Below are 17507 nucleotides of genomic sequence, written 5' to 3' on the forward strand. Positions count from 1 at the left end.
CCTGATGATGCTATGCTTGATACTGCTAGAGATACTACTTTGCCTGATGTTCCACTAGGGGTATTCCTTGATGCTCATATTGCTAGATTTACTGCCAATGCTCGTGATGCTTCTGATACTGCCGATACTATTGAGATAGAACCTGCTTTTGCTCCTGCTAGATCTAGCTCTCCTAGATATGAATTGCCTGATATACCTGAGGGTTACGTTATGGAGGGAGAGATAGCTGAGGATTTTCTTGCGTGTAAGGATGCCTATGACGCTGAGAAATTACTTCTCAAGTGGAAGGAAAAATCTCAGGAAGCTAAGATGAAATATGACCCGAAGTTTGCCACTTCACCTATCTTTATCACCGATAAGGATTATGAATTCTCTGTCGATCCTGAGATAATCTCTCTAGTCGAATATGATCCTTTTCACGGTTATGAGTCTGAGACGGTCATAGCCCATCTTGCCAAACTACAGAAATAGCCACCCTTTTCACTAATGAGGAGAAGATCCGCCACTACTATATCCTTAAGCTGTTTCCTTTCTCTCTAAAGGATGATGCTAAAGCCTGGTTCACCTCTCTTGCTCCTGGATGTGTGAGTAGGTCCCAGGAGATGGTCTATTACTTCTGTGAGAAATATTTCCCTGCCAATAAGAAGCAAGCTGCCTTGCAGGAAATATACAACTTTGCTCAACTCTAAGAAGAGAGTCTTCCACAAGCTTGGGGGAGGCTCGTCCAGCTACAGAATGCTTTGCCTGATCATCCTCTTAAGAAGAACGAGATACTTGATATCCTCTATAACGGACTTACCGATGCCTCTAGAGACCACCTAGATAGTTGTGCCGGTTGTGTTTTTAGGGAACGAACTATAGAACAAGCTGAGACTCTACCGAATAACATCTTGATCAACGGTAATGCTTGGACTATTCCCGAACCACCTCCTAAGCCAACTCTGAAGAAAAGAGGTATTCTATTCCTCAGTCCCGAAGATATGCAAGAAGCCAAGAAATCCATGCAAGAGAAAGGCATTAGATCTGAAGATGTCAAAAATCTACCACCTATCGAAGAGATCCATGGTCTCGATAACCCGATACAGGTAGTAGAAGTGAATTCTCTGCGTAGGTTTGATGAGAGTGATATTCCTTTTGACAAACCTGCTAGCCTATGCTTTGATGAATTGGACAACTTTGTTGCCAAACAACAGAGTTTCAATGATTATGTTAGCAGACATCTGGAACAAAGTACTCGTATGCTTAGCCATTTAAGTGCTTGTGTAGACAGAAATGTCAATGATCTGAAGCTTCTGAGTAAACATGCCTCTATGATTACTACTCAGGTAGAACAAGTACTTAAAGCTCAGAATGACCTGCACAATGAATTAAATGAAAAGTTTGTCAGAGTCATTACTAGAGGAGGCAAAATGACCGAGGAACCTTTGTATCCTGAAGGTCATCCTAAGAGAATTGATCAAGATTCTCAAGGAATCAATGCTGATACACCTAGTCATCCTAAGGAGAAGAAGAAGGATGATAGAAACCTACATGCTAGTTCACAAAATACTGTCACACCTGAAGAACCTAATGATATTTCTGCGTGTGATGCAGAAACACAATCTGGTGATGAACATGAACCTGGTGACAATATGGACAGCGATGTTCATAATAATGCTCAACCAAGCAATGATGAGGATGTGGAGATTGAACCTACGGTTAATCCTAATAACCACAACCTAAGAAATACGTTAAGAATGACTTCACTCCTAGGAAGCATGGTAAAGGAAGGGAGCCATGGGTTCAGAGATCTATGCCCTTCCCTCCTAAGCCATCCAAGAAAAAGGATGATGAGGATTTTGAGCGCTTCGTTGAGATGATAAGACCCGTCTTTTTGCAGATGCGGTTAACTGGTATGCTCAAGATGTCTCCGTATGACAAGTACATGAAAGATATCATGCCTAATAAACGGAAGATACCAGATCTTGAGATCTCCACCATGCTTGCCAATTACACTTTCAAAGGTGGAACTCCTAAGAAACTTGGTGATCCCGGAGTGCCCATTAAAGGAAACTACGTAAGAACTGCCTTATGTGACCTTGGAGCCGGTGTTAGTGTTATGCTGCTCTCTCTTTATCGTAGACTTGAGTTGGGTAAGTTGACACCCACTGAAATTTCTCTGCAAATGGCCGACAAATCAACTGCTTTCCCTATCGGCATTTGCGAGGCTGTGCGTGTTGTGGCTGCTAACACCACTATCTTAAGAGACTTTGTTATCTTGGGTATTCCCGAGGATGATGCCATGGCTGTCATCCTCGGAAGACCCTTTTTCAACACTGCAGGGGCTGTTATAGATTGCAACAAAGGCAATGTCACTTTCCATGTCAACGGTAATGAGGACACCGTGCACTTTCCGAAGAAACGATATCAAGTACATTGCATCAATGCTATCGAAAAGACTTCATCGATTCTCATTGGGAGCTTTGAATGCCCTATTCCTTGTGTCAAGATGAAGTATGATTTGCTCGTTGGGGAGATACATATCCCCATTGAGGTGACTTAGTGGCTATTCAAAATTTCTCCATTCTCTCTTGTGATTCGAGAAAGTTTTGTCATAAGGACTTGATCAATCCCATTGACGGATTTCTTTCGATGACCATGAAACGGACGAATCAAAGAGTCACATACCTCTATTTTAAGCTTTCATTTTCTGTTGCTTAGAAGAAAAATGGCAGAATTAGTTTAGATTTCCTGTTTTCCGTTTTAGCGTCCTAGAGAAAAATACCTCAAAAATAAAAGTTCTCCGATGGTCCTGAAAATTTAGTATGATTTTTTCTGGAATTTTTGAAAATTTCTGGGCCTGAGAGCTGGCCTGGGGGCCAGACCAGTGGGCCACAAGCCCTGCCACCGCCACCTACCCCCTGGTGGCGGGGTGCAAGCTTGTGGGGCCCACAGGCACCCCCTCCACTCATTCCAGCTTCCAGCCTCTTCTTCGACCTCCAGAAAAAAATGTTTTGCAGCTCAAACCCATGTTCTTGCTCATTTGGCTGTGATTTTCGATCTCCTTGCTCAAAGCACCATTCTCCGAACCATTTTGGGGGTATTACTCCTTGGTAAGTGACTCCTCCATTGGTCCAATTAGTTTTTGCTCTAGTGCTTTATCCTTCGCGTATTCTTGCTACCTTGGTGACCCTGTTCTTGAGCTTGAAAGGTTGATTTTAGCTGGTCCCAAGTAGTTTTAGCGCATGATACGGTCTCTAGGCACTAGTAGGAGTAGTTGCTACAAGTTGGGTTAATCTTTATTCACTTTTCTTTCGAGGTCTCTAAAAATTTCAGAATTTTTCAGAGCTAGAAAAAGGAAAAGATGAAGAGGTTCTTGAGAGGCTCTTCAAGCCATAACCCCAAGGAGGAAGAGAAGAACCACCCCAAGTACGTAGTCCCTCGAGTCACAGAAGTTCGAGCGTGCAAGTGGCCAAGTGATGAATTTTTGCGCGCTGCCGGACTTTATGATGACTTTTATTACTTGCTGGAGAACGCAGGTCTTACTGCGTTCGTTGAAGATAAGTGCTCACAATACCTCCTCCTCACCAACATTTTCGTTCAAAGCTTCAACTTTTATCCGAGGAAGAATCCTCCCATTGTTGAGTTCATGATATACGATGTCCCCCAATGCATGACGCTGCAGGATTTTTGCAATGTATGCAAATTACCTTATGTTGGGGATATCCGCGACCCTCGTCCACGGGACTTGGAGGATTTCATTGGTTCTATTGCTGTTGGAGAGGAGAGAGGAGTGTCTCGCGCTTGAATTGCTAGCATACATTTTCCTGTGCTTCGGTACTTCTCATTATTTGTGGGAAAATGTTTGATTGGCCGTGGGGAGGCTGGATCACTTAGTTCTCGAGACCTTGTGGTTTTGCACGAAGGCCTTTATAACGATAAGACTTACAGCCTAGGTGCTATAGTGGCCCAGCGGTTGAACATCAACCGTTCCAAGGGTGTCGTCTATGGAGGTATCTACGCTTCTCGTCTTGCGAGACACTTTGAGATACCCATTAGACTGGGAGAGGAAGGAGAGATGCTTCTCCCTGAGAAATATCTGGATTATGACAGCATGGTTCACCATGATTTTCTGGATAGAGATGCTAGTAGACGGATGATTTATAACCTGGTATTTAGTCAGGGTACTCGAGAGACTATTACTTTGCCTGCTCCTTCTTTGTTCGATCTTCATGCAGGCAGGTACACTATTATGCCCTCGGACATCTACGCATATTGGGGCTTGGCCCAACCACAGGAGCCCGTGCCCGAGCCGCCAGTCGAGTACCAGACGCCAGTTTATCAGTGGGAGCCAAAGGAGCTCACACAACAGTGTCATCCACAGTCTGCTCCAGAGTACCCCGGAGCTGGTTATTTCCCACCTTGGGAGTAGACCAAGCTAGGCCAAAAGCCTAAGCTTGGGGGGGGGGTACGTGTTCTCACCGACTTTACATTCTTGCTTATGCTTTCCCTTTGTTAGCCGGTGTTTACACTTTGCCACTGTATTATCCATGCTAGTTATTTTTGTTTTCTTGTTTTCTTGTTTTGTGTCCTTTTGAGAAACCCAAAAAGATTTTTCTTTCTTCTTTTGCTTGTTGGGAGCTTTCCCGTGTAAATAGTTTTCTTTTTCTTTGGGTCAAGGTAGCAGATATTGGTTACAATGCTTAGTGGTTCTTATTTGCTTACCTGTTTCGCTTTCAAAGAGCCATATTACTTTGTCTTCTCCTTTGTGTTTGCCTACAGATTCAGCTTAGTCCAATGCTCTTAATATTGTTCACTTTGTTCGATCGTGCAAATGAAAGGCAACAATGATGATATATGATGAAGTGACTGAGACTGAAAAGCTGGTATGAATTCTATCCATTTTGTTTTTGTAAATATGACTAGCTTGTCGACCTAGATTTAGCTTTGTTGTGAGAGAACCATGTTTGCAATGACAACTTAGAGATCATAGTTTCTGATGCCATGCTTATTTAGCTGAGAGCTTATAATGGTTTGTCTTGAATGCCAACATAGATTTTGAGATGACTATGATGTAGTATGATAGGATGGTATTCTCCTTTGAATGTTTCAAGTGGCTTGACTTGGCGCATGTTCATGCATGTAGTTGAAACAAAATCAACATAGCCTCTATGATGTTCGTGTTCATGGTGATTTATATCCTGTTCATGCTTGCAGTCAATGTTAGTCAAACTCATTGCATCCTGATGACTGTTGTCGCTCTCTAGTTGGTCGCTTCCCAGTCTTTTGCTAGCCTTCACTTGTACTAAGCGGAATACTGCTTGTGCATCCACTTCCATAAACCCAAAAGTTTTTCCATGAGAGTCCACCATACCTACCTATTTGCGGTATCTATCTGCCGTTCCAAGTAAATTTGCATGTGCCATTCTCTAAATCTTCAAGAAATAATCTGTTTTGCATGCCCGAACCGCTCATGTGGTGACAGAGGGCTATTGGTATCTTCCATGCTAGGAGTGTTATCCTCGACATGTGTTTATTTACTGTCATTCACGAGAAAGGGATCGGTAATTGGAATGCCCAGTTCCACTATTAAATCGAAAACATAACTGTAAAACAAGACTCCCCCCGGATTGATGTTAGTATGGACGGTACCCGAGGATTCGCCTAGCCGTGGAGTGTGATTGATTGGTGGTGGGGGAGTTAAAACTTTACTTTTCTGTTTGGGAACCGCCTATAGCATGAGTAGCATGGAAGATGTTGAGAACGCTTGGTCATTGCGTTGACAATGAAAGCATGCCACCCAAAATTATTACCTCTGTTTTCAAAGCTTGAGCTCCGGCACCTCTACAAATCAATGCTTCCCTCTGCGAATGGCCTGTCTATTTATTTTCCTGTTGAGTCATCCTCCTCTTATATAAGCACCAATTAGAGAGCACCTATGTCATTTTTATGCTTTGCTTTTGATTGATATTGAGTATGACTATGACTGGATCTTCGTTGCTATGAATTACAATGTTTAGTCAGCCCTTGATCTTTGAAAGTGCTGTGCATTTATGTTTTGCAGTCTCAGAAAGAGCTAGCGAGATACCACCTATTCATATTGCTTCATGCTTGTTTTGATTGAAGTGTTGGTATTTGAAACTCATTATTATTTGCTCGTTAGCTGATTATGTCATTGATATTAGTTTACCGTGAGACCTTTGTGTCATTTGCTTATGTGGTTAACTTGTGATCTTGCTGAAATTCTGGTTATGAGTTAGACATAGTTGCAACAACAAGATCAAACAGAGTTTGTCAAAGTTTTTCTTTCTCAGTTTGTCCACTGAGTTGCTTGAGGACAAGCAAGGTTTTAAGCTTGGGGGAGTTGATACATCTCCATCGTATCTACTTTTACAAACTCTTTTGCCCTTGTTTTGGAGTCTAATTTGCATGATTTGAATGGAACTAACCTGGACTGACGCTGTTTTCAGCAGAATTGCCTTGGTGTTATTTTTGTGCTGAAATCAAAGTTCTCCAAACATCCTGAAAATCTACAGGGAGCAGTTTTGGAAAATATAAAAAATATCTGCGCCAAGTTCCACCTAAGGGGGTGGGCCAGTGGGCCACAAGCCCTAGCTCCGCCACCACCCCTGGTGGCGGTGGGTAGGCTTGTGGGGCCCACATGGATCTGCCGCCCCCAACCTCAGGTCTATAAGTCCCCTTTCGCCCCAGAAAAAATAAAAAGAGAAGTTTTCGCCTCGTTTGCGATACGGAGGCACCGCCACAACCTGTTCTTCATCTGGAGGGCAGATCTGGAGTCCGTCTTGGGCTCCGGAGAGGGGAAATCGTCGCCATCGTCATCATCAACCTTCTTCCCTCTCCAATTCCATGAAGCTCTTCGCCATTCGTGAGTAATCTATTCGTAGGCTCGCTGGGCGGTGATGAGTAGGATGAGATCTATCATGTAATCGAGTTAGTTTTGACGGGGATTGATCCCTAGTATCCACTATGTTCTCAGATTGATGTTGCTACTACTTTGCCATGCTTAATGCTTGTCATTAGGGCCCGAGTGCCATGATATCAGATCTGAAATTATTATGTTTTCACCAATATATGTGTGTTTTAGATCCGATCTTGCAAGTTGTAGTTACCTACTATGTGTTATGATCCGGCAACCCCGGAGTGACAATAACCGGAACCACTCCCGGTGATGACCATAGTTTGCGGAGTTCATGTCTTCACCAAGTGCTAATACGTTGGTACGGTTCTTTATTAAAAGGAGAACCTTAATATTCCGTAGTTTCCTTTTGGACCCCGCTGCCACGGGAGGGATGGACAATAGATGTCATGCAAGTTCTTTTCCCTAAGCACGTATGACGACACACGGAATGCATGCCTACATCACATTGACGAACGGGAGCTAGCCACATATCTCTCTGTGTTATAGCTGTTGTATGATGAATATCATCCAAACAAATCACCGACCCATTGCCTACGAGTTTGTCCTACTGCTGTTACTTGTCTTGCTCTGCTGCTGCTACTACTGTTACTACTGTTGTTACTTGTCTTGTTCTGCTGCTGCTACTACTGTTACTACTGTTGTTAATTGTCTTGCTCTGCTGCTACTGTTGCTACTACTGTCGCTTGCTACTGTTGCTATTAGCTACTGCTGTCACTACCGCTGTTCCTTGCCACTGCCGTTACTCGCTACTTTGCTGTTACTACTTTGCTCGCAGATACTAATCTTTCAGGTGTGGTTGAATCTGACAATTCAACTGCTAATACTTGAGAGTATTCTCTCACCTCCCATCGTGCGAATCAACAAATTAGGGTCGAATACTCTACCCTCGAAAACTGCTACGATCCCACGCGCTGGTGGGCGTCAACAACATTCTTCTAGTATCGGTTGCTGGGGATTGCAATCAACATTTTTCTGGTGCCGTTGCAAAGGGAAGAACAGTTGACATCACCTCCTCATCTTTTCCTTTTTCTTTCTTTGAAAATTTCTGAAATTTTTAGTGACTCTAAGGAAAAGTGAACAAGGCCCAACGAAACTCATAGCAACCACTCCTACAAGTGCCTAGAGGCCATATCACGCATCAAAACTACTTGGGACCAGCTAAAATTAGCATGCAAAGCTCAAGATCAGGGTTACCAAGGCAGAAAAAATACGCAACGAATAAGGCAGTAGAGCAAAAACTAATTGGACCAATGGATGAGTCACATACCAAGGAACAATTCGCCCAAAACAGTTTCGTGAATGGGGCTTTGCACAAGGAGATCGAAAATCGCAGCAAGAAGAGCAAGAACACGGGTTTGAGCTGTAGAATGATTTTTTTTGGAGGTAGGAGAAGGAGATGGGAGCTGGAATAAGTGGAGGGGGGCCACGGGGGCCCCACAAGCCTGGTAGGCGTGGCCAGGGGGTGCCCGTGCCTCCTGAGCTTGTTGTCCACTGGTGCATCCCCCTGACTAGCTCTCCGTTTCAGAATTTTTCAAAAATTCCAGAAAAAATCATACTTGATTTTTAGGGCATTCGGAGAACTTTTGTTTTCGGGGCACTTTTCCATGGGACACAAAGAGCAGAAAACGGGAGAAACTAAAGCTAAATCTATCATTTTTCTTCTAATCAACCGAAGGTAAAGGTTTGGAACAAAGGGCTGTGACTCTCAATTCATCCATCTCATGGTCATAAAAAAATCCGTCAATGAGGTTGATCAAGTCTCCTTGACAAACTTTTTTCGAATCGCGTAAAAATGGAGAATTTTCGAATAGTCACTAGGTTACCTCAATGGGGATGTGCATATCCCCAACAAGCAAATCATACTTCATCTTAACAGTAGGTATAGGTCATTCAAAGCTCCCAATAAGAATCGATGAAGTTTTTTCAATAGCATTGATGCAATGTACCCGATATTGTTTCTTCGGAAAGTGCACCATATGATCATTACCATTGACATGGAAAGTGACATTGCCTTTGTTGCAATCAATAACAGCCCCTGCAGTGTTTAAAAAGGGTGTTCCAAAGATGACCGCCATGGCATCATCCTCGGGAATATCCAGAATAACAAAGTCTGTCAAGATAGTAACGTTAGCAACTACAACAGGCACATCCTCGCAAATGCCAATAGGGAAAGCAGTTGATTTGTCGGCCATTTGCAAGGATATTTCACTAAGTGTCAACTTATCCAATTCAAGTATACGATAAAGAGAGAGAGAGGCATAACACTAACACCGGCTCTAAGGTCGCATAAAGCAGTTCTAACGTAGTTTCCTTTAATGGAGCAAGGTATAGTGGGCACTCCAGGATCACCTAGTTTCTTAGGAGTTCCACCCTTGAAGGTGTAATTGGCAAGCATGGTGGAAATCTCAACCTCAGGTATCCTCCTCTTATTAGTCACAATATCTTTCATATACTTAGCGTAAGGAGACATTTTGAGTATATCTGTCAAACGCATTTGCAGAAAGACAGGTCTAAACATTTCTACAAATCGCTCAAAATCCTCATCATCCTTTTTCTTGGATGGTTTGGGAGGAAAGGGCATGGGTTTCTGAACCCATGGTTCCCTTTCTTTACCATGCTTCCTAGCAATGAAGTCGTTCTTATCGTATCTCCTATTCTTAGGTTGTGGGTTATCAAGATCAACAGGTTCAATCTCCACATCCTTATCATTGCTAGGTTGAGCATTATCACACCACTATTGATGTTATCACTAGGCTCATGTTCATCACCAGATTGTGTTTCGGCATCAGAAACATAGACATCGTTTGTATTCTCAGGTGTAACAGCAACAGGGTTGCTAGCATGCAAGTTCCTATCATCTTTCTTTTACTTTCTATGATGACTAGGTGCCTCAGTGCTAACTCCTTGAGAATCTTGTTCAATTCTCTTAGGATGACCCTCAGGATACAAAGGTTCCTGGGTCATTCTACCACCTCTAGTGACGACTCTGACAGAATTGTCATTCAACTCATTGAGCAAGTCATTTTGAGCCTTAAGTACTTGTTCTGCTTGAGTAGTAACCATAGAGGCATGTTTACTCAAAAGTTTAAGATCATTGACGTTTCTATCCACACAAGCACTTAAATGGCTAAGCATACGAGCATTCTGTTCCAATTTTCTGCTAACATAATCATTGAAACTCTATTGTTTGGCAACAAAGTTATCAAATTCATCTAGGCATAAGCTAGCAGGTTTATCAAAAGGAATATCACTCTCATTGAATCTACGAAGAGAATTTACCTCTACTACCTGTGTCGGGTTATCAAGACCATGGATCTCTTCGATAGGTGGTAGATTTTTGAAATATTCAGATTTAATGCCTTTCTCTTTCATAGATTTCTTAGCTTCTTGCATATCTTTAGGACTGAGGAATAGAATACCTCTTTTCTTCGGAGTTGGCTTCGGAGGTGGTTCGGGAATAGTCCAAGCATTCTCATTGCACAAGATATTATTCAATAGAATCTCAGCTTGTTCCACAGTTCGTTCCCTAAAAACACAACTAGCACAACTATCTAGGTGGTCCTTAGAAGCATCGGTTAGTCCATTATAGAAGATATCAAGTATTTCATTCTTCTCAAGAGGGTGATCAGGCAAAGCATTCAGCAGCTGGACGAGCGTCCCCCAAGCTTGTGGGAGACTCTCTTCTTTATCTTGCGCAAAGTTATATATTTCCTGCAAGGCAGCTTCCTTCTTATGGGCAAGAAAATATTTCTCAGAGAAGTAGTAGATCATATCCTGGGGACTACGCACACAACCAGGAGCAAGAGAAGTGAACCAACTCTTAGCATCATCCTTTAGAGAGAAAGGAAACATCTTAAGGATATAGTAATGGCAGATCTTTTACTCACTCGTGAATAGGGTGGCTATATCGTGCAGCTTAGTAAGATGTGCTACAACCGTTTCAGACTCATAACCGTGAAAAGGATTAGATTGGACCAAAGTGATTAACTTAGGGTCGACAGAGAATTCATAATCCTTATCAGTCACAAAGATAGGCGAAGTAGCAAACTTCGGGTCGTATTTCATCCTAGCATTCAAAGATTTTTCTTTTCACTAGCACGGTAAGTTCTCAAGACCATAGCTATCCTTACAAGCAAGAAAGTCCTCAGCTATCTCTCCCTCCATAACATAACCCTTAGGTATATCAGGCAATTCATATCTAGGAGAGCTAGTTCTAACATGCGAAATATCAGGTTCTACTTCAATAATCTCAGCAGTCTCGGAAGTATCATCACATTCAGCAGCAACTCTAGCAATTTGTGCATCAAGGAATGCACCTAGTGGCAAAGCAGTATCAAGCAAAGCATCATCACAAGCATCATGGATAGCAGAAGTAGCATCATCAAGCACAAGCGACACATCAAAATTTCTTGGAGGAGGTGGTGTCGCAAACTTACTCATAACTGAAGGTGAATCAAGTGCAGAGCTAGATGGCAGTTCCTTACCTGTCCTCGTAGTTGACGGCAAGACTTTAGTTTTTGGATCTCTCGGATTCCTCATAGTGATCAGCAGTCGTAAATCCCAGGTGACTCAGAGAATAGTGTTATGCCTCCCCGGCAACGGCGCTAGAAAATAGTCTTGATAACCCACAAGTGTAGGGGATCGCAACACTTTTCGAGGGTAGAGTATTCAACCCAAATTTGTTGATTCGACACAAGGGGAAGCCAAAGAATATTCTGGAGTATTAGCAGTTGAGTTGTTAATTCAACCACACCCGAAAGACTTAGTATCTGAAGCAAAGTATCAGTAGCAAAGGGGTGTGATAGCAACAGTAGAAACGGTAATAGTAGTAGAAGTGACATCAGTAGTGACAGAGTAACAGTAGCAGCAGTGACAGCAGTAGCGACAGAGTAACAGTAGCAAGGACCAGTAGGAAAAACTCGCAGGCATTGGATCGGTGATGGATAATTATGCCAGATGACATTCATCATGCAACAGTTATAACATGGAGACATTTAACTAGCTCCAGTTCGTCAATGTAATGTAGGCATGCATTCCGTATGTCGTCATACGTGCTTAGGGAAAAGAACTTGCATGACATCTATTGTCCATCCCTCCCGTGGCAGCGGGGTCCTAGTGGAAACTACAGGATATTAAGGTTCTCCTTTTAATAGAGAACCAGAACAACGCATTAGCACTTAGTGAATACATGAACTCCTCATACTATGGTCATCTCCGGGAGTGGTTTCGGCTATTGTCACTCCGGGGTTGCCGGGTCATAACACATAGTAGGTGAATACAACTTGCAAGATAGGATCAAGAACACACATATATCGACGAGAACATAATAGTTTCAGATCTGAAATCATGGCACTCGGGCCCTACTGACAAGCATTAAGCATGGCAAAGTAGTAGCAACATCAATCTCAGAACATAGTGGATACTTGGGATCAATTCCCATCAAAACTAACTCGATTACATGATAGATCTCATGCAACCCATCACCGTCCAGCAAGCCTACGATGAGATTACTCACGAACGGTGAAGAGCATCATGGAATTGGCGATGAAGGAAGCTTGGTGATGACGATGGTGACGATATCCCCTCTCCGGAGCCCAGAACGGACTCCAGATCTTCCCTCCAGAGGAAGAACAAGTGGTGGCGGCGCCTCCGTATCGTAAAACGTGATGAACTCTCCTCCTTGATTTTTTCCGGACGAAAGGGACTAAATAGAGCTGGAGTTGGAGGCGGCGGAGCCCCGAGGGCCCCACAAGCCTGCTAGGCGCGGCCAGGGGGCCCCGCGCCTCGTGGGCTTGTGGGCTCCTCGCTCCATGCCTCCGGTTGATTCTTGCGCCAGTATTTTTTATATATTCCACAAAAAATCCTCGTAAATTTCCAGGTCATTTCGAGAACTTTCATTTCTGCGCAAAAACAACACCATGGCAATTCTGCTAAAAACACCGTTAGTCCAGGTTAGTTCCATTCAAATCATGCAAATTAGAGTCCAAAACAAGGGCAAAAGAGTTTGGAAAAGTAGATACAATGGAGACGTATCAATGCCCATATTGGCTCCTACATATTCTACGAAGATCTTTATCGGTCGAACCACAATGTCAAGGATTCAATCAATCCCGTATACTATTCCCTTTGTCCATCGGTATGTTACTTTCCCGAGATTTGATCGTCGGTATATGCATACCTAGTTTCATCTCGTTACCGGAAAGTTTCTTTACTCGTTACGTAATACATGATCCCATGACTAACTCCTTAGTCACATTGCTTGCAAGCTCATTGTGATGTTGTATTACCGAGTGGGCCCAGAGATACCTCTCCGTCATAGGGAGTGACAAATCCCAGTCTTGATACACACCAACCCAATAGACACTTTCGAATATACCTCTAGAGAACCTTTATAGTCACCCATTTATGTTGTGACATTTGATACACACAAGGCATTCCTCCGGTGCCCGATAGTTGCATGATCTCATGGTCACAGAAACATATACTTGACATGCACAAAACATAAGCCATAAACTGACACAATCATATGCTACGTTCATAGTTTGGTTCTTCTCCATCACATCATTCTCCTAACGATGTGACCCCGTTATCAAATGACAACTCATGTCTATGGTCAGGAAACCTTGACCATCTTTGATCAACGAGCTAGTCCTTAGAGGTTCCCTAGGGACGGTGTGTTGTCTATGTATCCACACATGTATTTGAGTTTCCAATCAATACAATTCTAGCATCTATAATAAACGATTATCACGAACAAGGAAATATAATAATAGCTAATTTATTATTGCCTCTAGGGCATATTTCCAACAAGTATTTGACCCTAATTTGTTGATTCGACACAAGGGGAGCCAAAGAATATTTATGGGCCTTGACAGTTGAGTTGTCAATTCAACCACACGTGGGATATCTCTCTACAACAAGGATTTAGCAGCACAACAAATGATAGTAGTAACAGTAACAACGATAGCATCAATTTTGGTAAGAAAAGTAACAGTAGCAATTGAGTAGGAGGTTTGACAGTAGCAGCAACAGTAATAACTTAGCAAGATTCACTATATGTGAAGCGTAGGCACGTGGATCGGTGATGGAAAATTATTTAGATGACATTGATCATGTAATATGTACACACTAGGGTGACACAGAACTAGCTCCAATTCATAAATATAATGTAGGCATGTATTCCGTATATAGTCATACGTGCTTGCGATAAGGACTTGCATGACATATTTTGTCCTACCCTCCCATGGCATCAAGGTACTATTGGAAACTAAGGGATATTAATATCTCTTTTTAATAGAGAACCCAAACAAAGCATTAACACAAGGTGAATACATGAACTCCTCAATCTACGACACTCATCGGAAAGAGTCCGAATTATTGTCACCTTGGGGTATGTGGATCAACACATGTAATAGGTGCATACAACTTGCAAGATAGGATCCAAACGGATCTTATATTCTTGAAAACATAATATGTTCAGATCTGACATCATGGCACTCAGGCCCTAATGACAAGCATTAAGCATAGCAAAGTCATAGCAACATCAATATCAGAACATAGTGGATACTAGGGATCAAGCCCCATCAAACTTAACTCTATTACACGGTCAATCTCATCCAATCCCACCACCATCTAGCAAGCCTACAAAGGAATTACTCACCCCGGGTGGTTAGCATCATGGCGGTGTTGATGGAGAAGCATCGGTGATGACGACGACGACGAATCCCCGTCTCTGGAGCCCCAAATGGACTCCAGATCAGCCATCTCGAGGAAGAACGCGAGGTGGCAATGTCTCCGTCTTGTAAAACGCAATGAAAACTTATTTTTAATTTTTTCTGTGAAGATGTCATTTTATAGGACTAGAATTAGGGTCGGAGGAGCCATGTGGGCCCCACAAGCCATCAGGGCGCGGCCTAGGGGGAGGCGTGTTGGCTTGTGGCCCCGTGACAACCTCCCTCCGATAGATCTTTGCTCTATAATTCATTATAAATCCCAGAAATAATTCACAAAATGTTTTGTCCAATTTCAAGAACTTCTATTTCTGCACAAAAATAACACCAAGATAGTTGTGCTGAAAACAACGTCTGACCGGGTTAGTTTCATTCAAAGCATGCAAATTAGAGGTCAAAACCAGAGCAAAAGTGTTTGCAAAAGTAGATACCTTGGAGAAGTATCAACTCCCCCAAGCTTAACTCATTGCTTGTCCTCAAGCAATTCAATTAATTAACTTAAAGTGATAAACAAAACTTTTACAACTCTTTTGTTCTCTTCGTTATACACATGCTTAGCTAGTGTTCAAGTCTTCAACATAAATCATAAATAACCACATCCATGATAACAACTAAATATCTCATCTACTCATGGCAATACATAACTAACTAGCAAGCAATAATAAGATATCTCACATGCCAATAATTTGTCAAAATAATCATGATACAATATAGTGACATGGTATTTCGCTACCCCTTGTTGAGACCGCAAAACATAAATGCAGAGCACCTCTGAGATTCAATAAGTGACTAAACATTATAACTTGGAATAGAAAAGATCCTAGTCATGCCCATATCCAACATTGACTAGACTCAATGCATAAAAATTACAATGGTGCTCTCGAGTCTGGTGATGTAGGTAGGAGGGTGATGACTCAGTATGAAAATAAATAGATAGGACCTTTGCAGAGGTAAGCATTGATTTGCGGATGTGCCAAAGCTCAATGTTTAAAACAAGAGTGAAAGTAAAGTTTTTGGGAGGTGCACTTTTCTTGTCAAAGGTACGAAAAAGGTTCTTAGTATCTTCCATGCTAAACTCATTATTGGCAGTTCCCAAATAGAATTGTAAAGTTTACTCCTTTCAACCATCCATACACCATGGCTAACCGAATCCATGGGTGTCTGCAAACATACAACTATCGCAAGGAGTTTCGTTTACTTGATTTTGATTATGCAGGATTGGGCATCCTTTTTAGCATCCTCTCTCGTGCAATGACAACAAATAAACGACCGTCTTGAGAATAAATCACTTAGCATGAATGATACCGACCGCCTCATCGCTCCATGAGCGAGACGAGTGCAAAAATGAGATGTTTATTTGAATATTTAGAGGTGGCACGTGCAAATTTACTTGGAATAGAAGGGTAATACAACATATAGGTAGGTATGGTGGACTCATGTGGAATACCTTGGTTTAAGGATATTGGATGCACAAGCAGCATTCCCGCTTTGTACAAGTGAAGGCTAGCAAAAGATTGGGCGGCGACCACCTAGAGAGCGCAAACGGTCATAAGAATGCATTGAAAATAATCAACTTTGGACATAGCATGAGTAAGATATAAACGCTCTGAATTTAAATATCATGAAGGCTGCATTGGTTTTTAATCAACTACATGTTTGCACATGGGCCAAGTCAAACCACTCAAATTACTCAGAGGGAAATACCATACTACCATATCACATCATAACCATTTTAATGCATGTTGACACAAGATAAATCATTATCCACTCCTAGATATTTAAGCATGGAATTAGAAACTATAATCTTTAATTGTCATCGTAAACATGTCTACTCATGATATACTGAATCAAGATCGAACTGGTTAAACAAATTTAGAGAGACGGAAAACAAGAAGAATTCATACCAGCTTCCTTTGCCACGATCACTTCGTCAAATGTCGTCATTATTGCCTTTCATTTGCATGACTGAATGTTGTGATAATAATAGTGCAAGAAAACCGTGGACTTAGCTGGAATCTGCAGGGAAATTTCATACAAAGGAGAAGACAAGGTAATATTGGCTCATAATTATATTGACAATAAAGGATATTGGAGCCACTCAACATTTTCATCGTGGTATTCTCCTTTAACAACTCAACAAAAAGGAAAAGAAATTCAGAGAAACACACTCAAATATTTTTGGACATTTTGTTTTTCTTAAGCAAGGAAAACAAACTAAGCGAAAACAAGAACGAGAAAAGCTATTTACACGGGAAAGCTCCCAACATGCAAGAGGAAATCCTTTTGGGTTTTATTTTTAATACTAAGACTAATTAAACGGAAAAAGAAAATAAAAAAGAAATGAGAAATATTTTTGTGTTTTCAAAGTTTTTCAAACACACAAGAGGAATGCGGAAAAATAAAGCTAATATGGATATACAATGAAACAGGATGAACACCGACAATATTTATGAAGTGTGTGAAGATGAATGAAATGTCGATGAGAAATACGTACGCGCCCAAGCTTAGGATTTTTCCTAGCTTGGTATTCACCACTCGTAATAGCCGTCAGGTCCAGGAAAGTGCTTCTGCGGCGGCACGTGAGCATCCCAATCATGGGCCTCGGCGTGCGCAGCAGCCAACACATTACGGTATGCAATTATGCCTTCTGGCATGATGGTGTATCCGTTTCTAGCATGGAAGTCAAACAGAGAGGATGCAGGCAACACAATAATATCGCGAGTGTTCTTGTTGTATACTAAGTTAGAGTGGATGCCCCGTGGTAGCTCAGTTTCCGCAGTGAATTGATGTGCTAACATAGATTGGTGGTCGAGATAAACGTGAGGCAACAAGTAATCACAAGGGGGTATAGCAACATT

This window comes from Hordeum vulgare, chromosome 1H (genome assembly GCF_904849725.1).
Source record: "Hordeum vulgare subsp. vulgare chromosome 1H, MorexV3_pseudomolecules_assembly, whole genome shotgun sequence".
NCBI classification, from domain to species: Eukaryota; Viridiplantae; Streptophyta; class Magnoliopsida; order Poales; family Poaceae; genus Hordeum; species Hordeum vulgare.